The sequence below is a fragment of the Cylas formicarius genome, unplaced genomic scaffold (genome assembly GCF_029955315.1).
Source record: "Cylas formicarius isolate icCylForm1 unplaced genomic scaffold, icCylForm1.1 PGA_scaffold_10__41_contigs__length_53128322, whole genome shotgun sequence".
NCBI classification, from domain to species: Eukaryota; Metazoa; Arthropoda; class Insecta; order Coleoptera; family Brentidae; genus Cylas; species Cylas formicarius.
The window spans coordinates 23078483-23086344 of NW_026844214.1; the positions used below are offsets into that span (position 1 = coordinate 23078483).

At 31.5% G+C, this 7862-nt stretch overlaps 1 pseudogene; it reads right to left on the minus strand.

Moving 5' to 3' along the window:
- Nucleotides 1-5701: 5701 nt before the first annotated feature.
- On the minus strand, nucleotides 5702-7600 carry LOC132701776 (probable cytochrome P450 6a23; annotated as a pseudogene).
- Between the last annotated feature and the right edge of the window lie 262 nt (nucleotides 7601-7862).

A 7862-nucleotide genomic window follows, 5' to 3' on the forward strand; every position in this document is an offset into this window, starting at 1 on the left:
GGATAACTTCTTATAAAGAGGTAGAATTTCTTTACGACGTTTCTCGTTATAAATTTCATAAGTGTTTTTTATCGATTTCCATTAGATGTTTATTTAAATTATCATAAGGACCATATAACAAAGAAAATGGAGTGAAATTTGTTATATATTAGAAGAGGGTGCCATGAAGTCTTTGTAAGGGCGATAGAGATGTTGGGTTCATAGATGTGATGAGATAGATCAATGTTATGTTGCCTAAGATATTCTTTAAGCTTGAATTATTAAATTCACCTGCGGAATCAGAGGTGATTTTGCCTGGCTAGTTCTGATGAAAAAAATTATATTTGAGTTTGCTTAGTATACTTATAGCCGTTTTGGACGATAAGTTTAAGCATACTTGCTAAGGAGATCGATTATGGTAAGAAAATGTTCATTTTCGACACTGAAAGTGTCTATAAAAATATGTTGTTCGAAGGGTTTATTTACTATTAGAGGGCCTCTAAGTGGCATTTTATGTGGGTGTCTCTCATACTTGGATAGGTGGCAAATCTGACATTGATTAATGTAATTTGTTATGTATTGTTTTATTTTCGGGATGTTAACTAATTTTTGGAAATGATTATAAGTTTCGTTGATGCCGTTGTGTGTTTGCTATGATGAAGAGATAATTCTTGAATAAACTGATCTTTGTCTAGACATGCTGGTTTTTTGTCGAATTTATCGAAATGTTCTTTCAAATCATTGATTATTACAATTTCTAATTATTCTCCTTCTTCATACTAAATATTGTAGGTTAGATTTGGATCAATGTATTCTTTTATAAATCTTACAACGTTATCTTTTTCATGTCCGAGTCTTAGGGTTAAATGAAATTCTCAATTTTAACTATAATATAATTTTATTTATAATTTTTTATTTTTTATTTACAATTATTTATAATTTATAATTTAATTATAATATAATTACGAAAAGCTTCTTTCTGAGTATCATCATCGTTGTTTTGATCGTTGTATTCGCTCTGATAGTGGTATATCATCTAGGGAGTTTTCGTAGGAGTTTTCAAAGATACCATTTAAGATTTCATCAGCTTTCATATCTTTTAAGTTTCAAGTGTATTTAGTGCGTCTGCAACTTTGTTTTCTTTACCCTTTACATGTTTTATTTCATCGATATTAATTTGATATTCATCCAGTTTGTATCTCCACCGTAATAATCTCTGATTGGGTTAATTCATTGTGAATAACAAATTAGCCGTTTGTGATCTATTTCAATGGTAAACTTGCGACCAAATAAATAGGGGCGAAAATGTTTGCACGAATCTACGAACGCGAATAACATCTTTTATATCGTTGCATAATTTTTTTCCGCGGTATTTAGAGTTTGTGAATAGAAAGGAATTGGCTTACCATTTTGAGGCGTCTGTTGCTAAGCAATTTTTTTTGGTTAAATTGGGATATGCTAATACAGGGACGTTTCAAATAGTTTCCATGCAAATGTTAAATGCTTCTAAATAAACTGGATCGTTTATCTTAATTTTTTCAGCTTTTCTTAAACTTAATAATAGGGATTATAACTTCCCCATTTTTTATTTACTTATTAATTTATTATGAACGTAAACATATTCTTGATCATATATTTGAGTATTTGGCATATTTATGCACTTATTTTTGAAATCACTATTACATTGTAATTTAACTAAATCCTTAAAACTAAGTAGATAATCGAATTTTTTATGGCAGGTTATCAACAAAAATTCTATAGTTGTGTTATTTTTGAATTCAGATAAAAGGGGGATTTTGACAGCGTATTGACCACGGATTGTTTTTTGACAAGCGGTTATTTCGAAAGCATGAGAATATATAAACGTGGGAAAGAGTTTAGAAGCTTGTGGAATTCCGGAACGAGCAGGACCTTGCCTTGCAATGTGATTATACCCAGGGTTTTGGAAATGCTGATTCTGATTGCCGTTATTATTATTTTTATGACCGTGTTGATAATTTGGCCGATACGTATTTCTTGAGCTAGTTGACATGGGTGTAGGTTTGGGGAAAGTATGTGAATTATTTTGGGGTCTAAATACATTAGCTTTTGGCTTTTGAAATATTTGTATATTGGTGGGAAGATGTCTTTGTTAAGGTTGACTTGGTAAAAAAATGATACGGCCTCGGGGAAATGAATTAAAATTATGCTGGTTATTTTGATAGTTCGGATTAAAGCGGGAGGTGAAACGATCATTAGTAGGTGGAATAAGTATATTTTTCAGTGGCATGTTTTGTTGTGGAAAATTTTTGTAATTAATTTGGGACTGAACGTTATCGTATTCCCTACAAATATTAATACAATTCGATAAATCTTTTGGGTTTTGTCGCCTTACGAACGAACAATATGGTTCTTTTAAATCTGAGATAAAAGCATATAACGGTTATTTTTCATAGTCAAAGTATTTTAATTGAAGGAAAACAGGCTGATGCGCATACTCAATATGTGCATTTTCTTTTAATTTATATAATTTTGTTATTTATTTCGTCGTTAAAATTTCATCTGTAAAAGTATCTAGAAAATTTTTAGCGTTGATTAAAAAGTAATTTAAGTTTTGGGAACCTCCAAAATACTCCGGTACCATGCATTTTGCAAAATTGAAACGAATTTGAATATCAGAATACGACATGGTGCTTCTTCTAGTAGTCATTATATTTTCTCGATTAATTTCGCTAATTATGTTTCTTTTCAAAGGCGATCTAGTGCCGTCTTTTGAAATTTGAACTTAAACATTACAATTGTAAATTATATTTACAATTTTTTCCTTAAAACTATAATAATTATCTACTATCAATTATCTACGAGATGGGAAAGTTTACAAAATATGTCACTAAACTTGTTTATTGGCGTGCCATTGCCAAGTGGTATGCGGTTCCTTAATCAGATGAGTTCTCAAATCCACCAAAGAAAAACAAAGCATTGTGCTAGTTCAACTAGTTCAATTATCGATATGGTAGACGGTCTAGTTTTTTTTTTGGTTAAACGATCATCTAGCTTTCCTTGATATTTCAGTTGTAATAGCAACTGCAACTGCGTATCACAATATTTTTGTCCCTGTACCCGACAGTTTCATTGGCGACTTTAAAAAAGAATTCCTCGCCGTCAGGATCCAATGTTTTTATATATTAAGTTACCAAACTAACCAAAGTATGCACTACGCTCTTTGTGATAATAATGATTCCTTGTATTCGCTGAATGCCAGTTTGTTCCGTTTACTCCCCCTCGTACACACCTCCTATCTCTCTTATTTCCACCGGTTGACCGGATATCTAATATTTCGCACAAGACATTCCTCATTCCTGATGCACAATCCACTATTGCGTTGACTCAAGCAAATAGTGAATAAATATAAGGTATACAAGCTGTTAATGAAGTACTTGTCTAAACTTTAAAAGGTGGATCTTTAATAAGATAGAAAGTTCAAATGAACATATTTTATTAAGTTTTTTTTATTATATTTTTGTTCTTTGCGCTTGGACGAAATTCGAAATTCTGAGTACATTGATGACGAGGCACTGAAATATTAACTAAATCTGTGTTTACTGTTTGACTGAGCTCAGAGCTAAGGTGTTGTTCCTGAATTTAATTAACCATAATTTTGTCGTACTGTACAGAATTCACTGATTAGGGAGAAAAGGTAAATTTGACAATTGACCATAGAATTGTTGCTAAAAGTTCTTCTAAATTCTTTGTTAAACTAATAACGTCGATAAATAATTTAACTACAGAACCATACCCAAACGAGGTCAAAAAACATTTTAAAATATGTGAAGTGTATTGTAAATAACACTTCACATTTTTTTACCGAAATAACCACTAACTTAAATTTATAAAAGCATTAAATCAGTATATCCTAGCAGTTTTAGGTTAAATGATGACACAAAGATCAAAGTTAGAAAAATACCTGCAAAATTTATTTAGCAAAAATTTTGAAAACCGCTCTGACATTTTATATTTTATCAGCAAATGGTATTAAGACTCTTTTTAGCTTGTCTATGAATCCAGAATGTAGAATTCAATGTCATCATGTAACAGTAGGAACCTACAATGAAGTTGATTATTCATCGATTATCAACAATAATCTTGTATTCAATGATAAATCGAAATTATTTGAGACCGTACGAGTTAAGCAACCTGTTTCGCGATGTCGACAGATAAATGGCTGATGAGTAATACACTTAAGATGTTTAAATTTTACTTAAAAAAATAAAATGTTTTTGTTCAGGGTTACACTTGATAAAAAAGAATAAAAAACTTAAGTGAGTAAAGTACTAAGACGTATTTTTGTAGAAAACAGCAATCCCACTTACAAATGGTGCAATTATCAGTATAAACTTCATAGCACAATAAAAGCATCATGTAAGCAACTATTAGATTTGATAAATAGTAAATTCAATTTTGATACATCCACAATAAGATGAAAGAAAAATTTGTCACTTTAACTTGTCGACAGACAATTATAAAAAAGGATAAATGTGTCAAAAAACAATACCAATAGACCAACAAATTAACACTTTGACGAGTTGTTAACATATTTTGAAGAAGTTGTTGTTGATCTCTGTAGCCCGTGTAACACAAGTATACAATGAATGTCATGTTTATTCATGGCTAATGTGATAAAAATTAAAAACAAATTAGACGCCTTTGATTCGCGATCCATAATAAACCAACCAGAGTTTCAAATTAACTCTACCTTGATCGACTAAAAACGACGCAACTAAACCGTGAGAAATTCTAATATAAAGGATGTTAATGTTTTTATTACCTAAATGACGTAATAATATGAACGTCAAAAATGCACAAAGAAACAACGACTTGTTTCTACAGATGTATTAAACAATTACATCAATTTATGAGCAATAAATACACAAACTTTGAAGATGGCATGGATTTAGGACAGAAACATCGATTTGTTGAAGCAAGTTATTATTGTTATTTTTATTAATCAATAGAATTTTCCCAAAAAAAGTTAATAATTAAATAAACTTTTTTCCATCTTTAACAAATTAGTGTTTGTTGTGTTTACTCTCACTTATATCACTTTAGCAGATAATCTTTTGATAGTCTATTTCCCTTTAAATTAAGTCGAATGCTGGAGAGAAACTAAAAAATGTAACTTTATTTTGGGATAAATAGTTTCAAATGAAACATTTATTATTGGTAAAACCCATTTCAAATAAGATGAGTTGTGTAATATTTACTTAACAAGGGAAATAATCAAGTTTTGGTTACATAGAGATAAAGCATTTGACTTTGCATTATATCTAACCTCCGTCCTGTAAACTACAATAATTAATATTGTATTTATTATTCACGGGACCAAATTAATTCTCACCGATGCATGCACCGGATATTAAGTTTTCCTAGTTAATTTTATAAAATCGATCTGGATGGAATCGGGATTGGGGAAAAAAGCTGAATCACGATGACATGACGAGTGGTATATGGTTTTTCTTAAATAACGTACACCTTATATTGTCATAGCTTAACTAATATACAATATTCTAACACACGGTCAATCATCTCCCACCAATTAATAAGTGCAAAACAAATTCTAAAAGTTTCCTAGTTTATTAAAAATACCAATTGTTCAGCACCTGCTTTAAACATTAATTAAACCTAAACTAAAAGTCATGAATTACGGAAATATGTTTTCATAAACATATAATATTTTTTGTGTAGGTCAAACTTTCGAAATATTGAGATATAGGACCTTCTTTTCAATATCAGTTTTGTCATTCAAGCTAAATTTGTAATCCTTTAATATGGTAGCCAATCCCACTTTGCTCTGCAGTAAACCAAATCTCAGACCTATAAAAAATAATTAAACAAAAAATGCAAATGAAACCCTGGGAATCGAAACCGTCGCTCATTCCTTACCAATGCATTGTCTGGGACCATCTCCAAAAGGTAAAAATAAGACATCTGGTCTGTAATCGCAATTATCTTCGTTAAATCGATCAGGATTAAATTTCTCCGGATTTGAATAGAATTCCGGATCGTAATGATAACCAGTTACTGGTACCCACACTGTTGTACCCTTTTCTATTATCAAATCGGATTCTGGAACTTTATACGATTTGGTACAGGACGTAGGCAGAACTGGAGCAATCGGATATTTTCTCATGGTTTCTGTAAATTAACAAGCTAAAAATCTATTGAGTCCACAGTCTACTATCACTCACCATTGACAACGTTTTCCAGGTCTGTCATTTCTTGAATAGCTTCATATGTCATTTCGTTATTGTATTTTGCCAAGCCATCAATAATACTCTTTCTGATTTTGGCTTGCACATCTTGATTTAAAGATAGTTCATACAAAGCGTGTGTCATGACGTCCGAAGAAGTTCCAAACCCACCTACGAATAACACAAAGCATTGTGCTGCTAACTCCATAAAGCTCATAGTGGACTGTTCGTTTTTTTTACTGATAAATCGTCATCGTTTTTTACTTGTCCTTGGTTTTTCAATTGAAGTAGTAGTTGCAAGAAGTCTTTGCGAACTACATTGTTTTTCTCTCTGTATTCTACATTACTCCTGACGACGTTGACGAAAAAATCTTCAACATCTTGGTCCATACTTTTCAGACCAACCGCAGTAATGACTGCATTTGGAAGAAACATCATACACAACCCTTTTATCCTCTGAGTGAACGTTATTTCCGTTGACCTCCGTCCGTACACCCTGAAGTCGGAATTAGGATCTTTTAAGCTGTTGCAATCGATTCCAAACGCGCAACTGCCTATTATGTCCGTGGTAAATCTAGCAAGCACGTCTCGCATTTCAACAGGCTCGTCAGATATAGAAAGATTTTTCATAACATAACCCAAAACCGATGCGCACGTCATCATTGTGTGATACATCATTTTGATTTTACCTATATATTAAAAAAATAGTTACAATTATACATCATTAATCGGCTAAAACTAAAACGCACCGGATGTAAAAGTTCGAGTTAACTTTTGCCTCAACGATCTCCATTTCGGCCCTTCCAACATGAACAGATTTGCACTCAACGGGTCAGTTTTTTCATTGAAATACATCCCGTGATTCATGAAGGAGTCGAAATCTTTGATCAATATGGTTTTACTCAACTTCGGGTCCATAACAAGTAATATATTTTCCACGGGGGAATACAGTCCTCCGTATTTCACTTGATTGCTTTTAAAATAATTGTAATGTTCTCTAAAAATATCCCACACGTTCCTTTTATTTAGCAATAAATCTTTTACATCGCCGAAAAACCAATGCGTGGATTCAAACTGTAGCACATTTCTTCTTTTCCAGTAATTTCTCCTCCATTTAATGTAGAACACTAATATGGTCAGCGTTAGAATGACTAGGACTGCCAACATTATGAGTAAATTATCTAAAAATAGTAATAATGCAAAAGATCTAGTAAGAAAATATTTAGTTTAAATATTTTTAAAATGATTTTAAAATGAAGTAGGACACTGAAACCTCGAAATTATCAACAATCTTTCAAGCTAACCACAAAATTGGAAATGGACATTACCTACCCGCTCAACACATTGATTAGAAGTTCGATGATAAAGTGGGGTAATTAATTGCCACCTTTTATATAATAAACCAAATACTTCCTTTATCTATGATTCATTATAACAAAGAGGAGATCAGAAAAACGACGTCTTTATTTTTATTAGATAACAAATTGAGTGCATCAGTTTAATATAATAGCAAAAATGGCTTCTAATGCGAATATTTAACAGAACATTTTCCTTTCGTAGTAGCTGTTAAAAAATAAAAATAAAATTTGATAGATCAAATTTGCAAATCATATCAGATTGAAAGTTTTAAAAACCATAACTGAAAATATCCTGAAA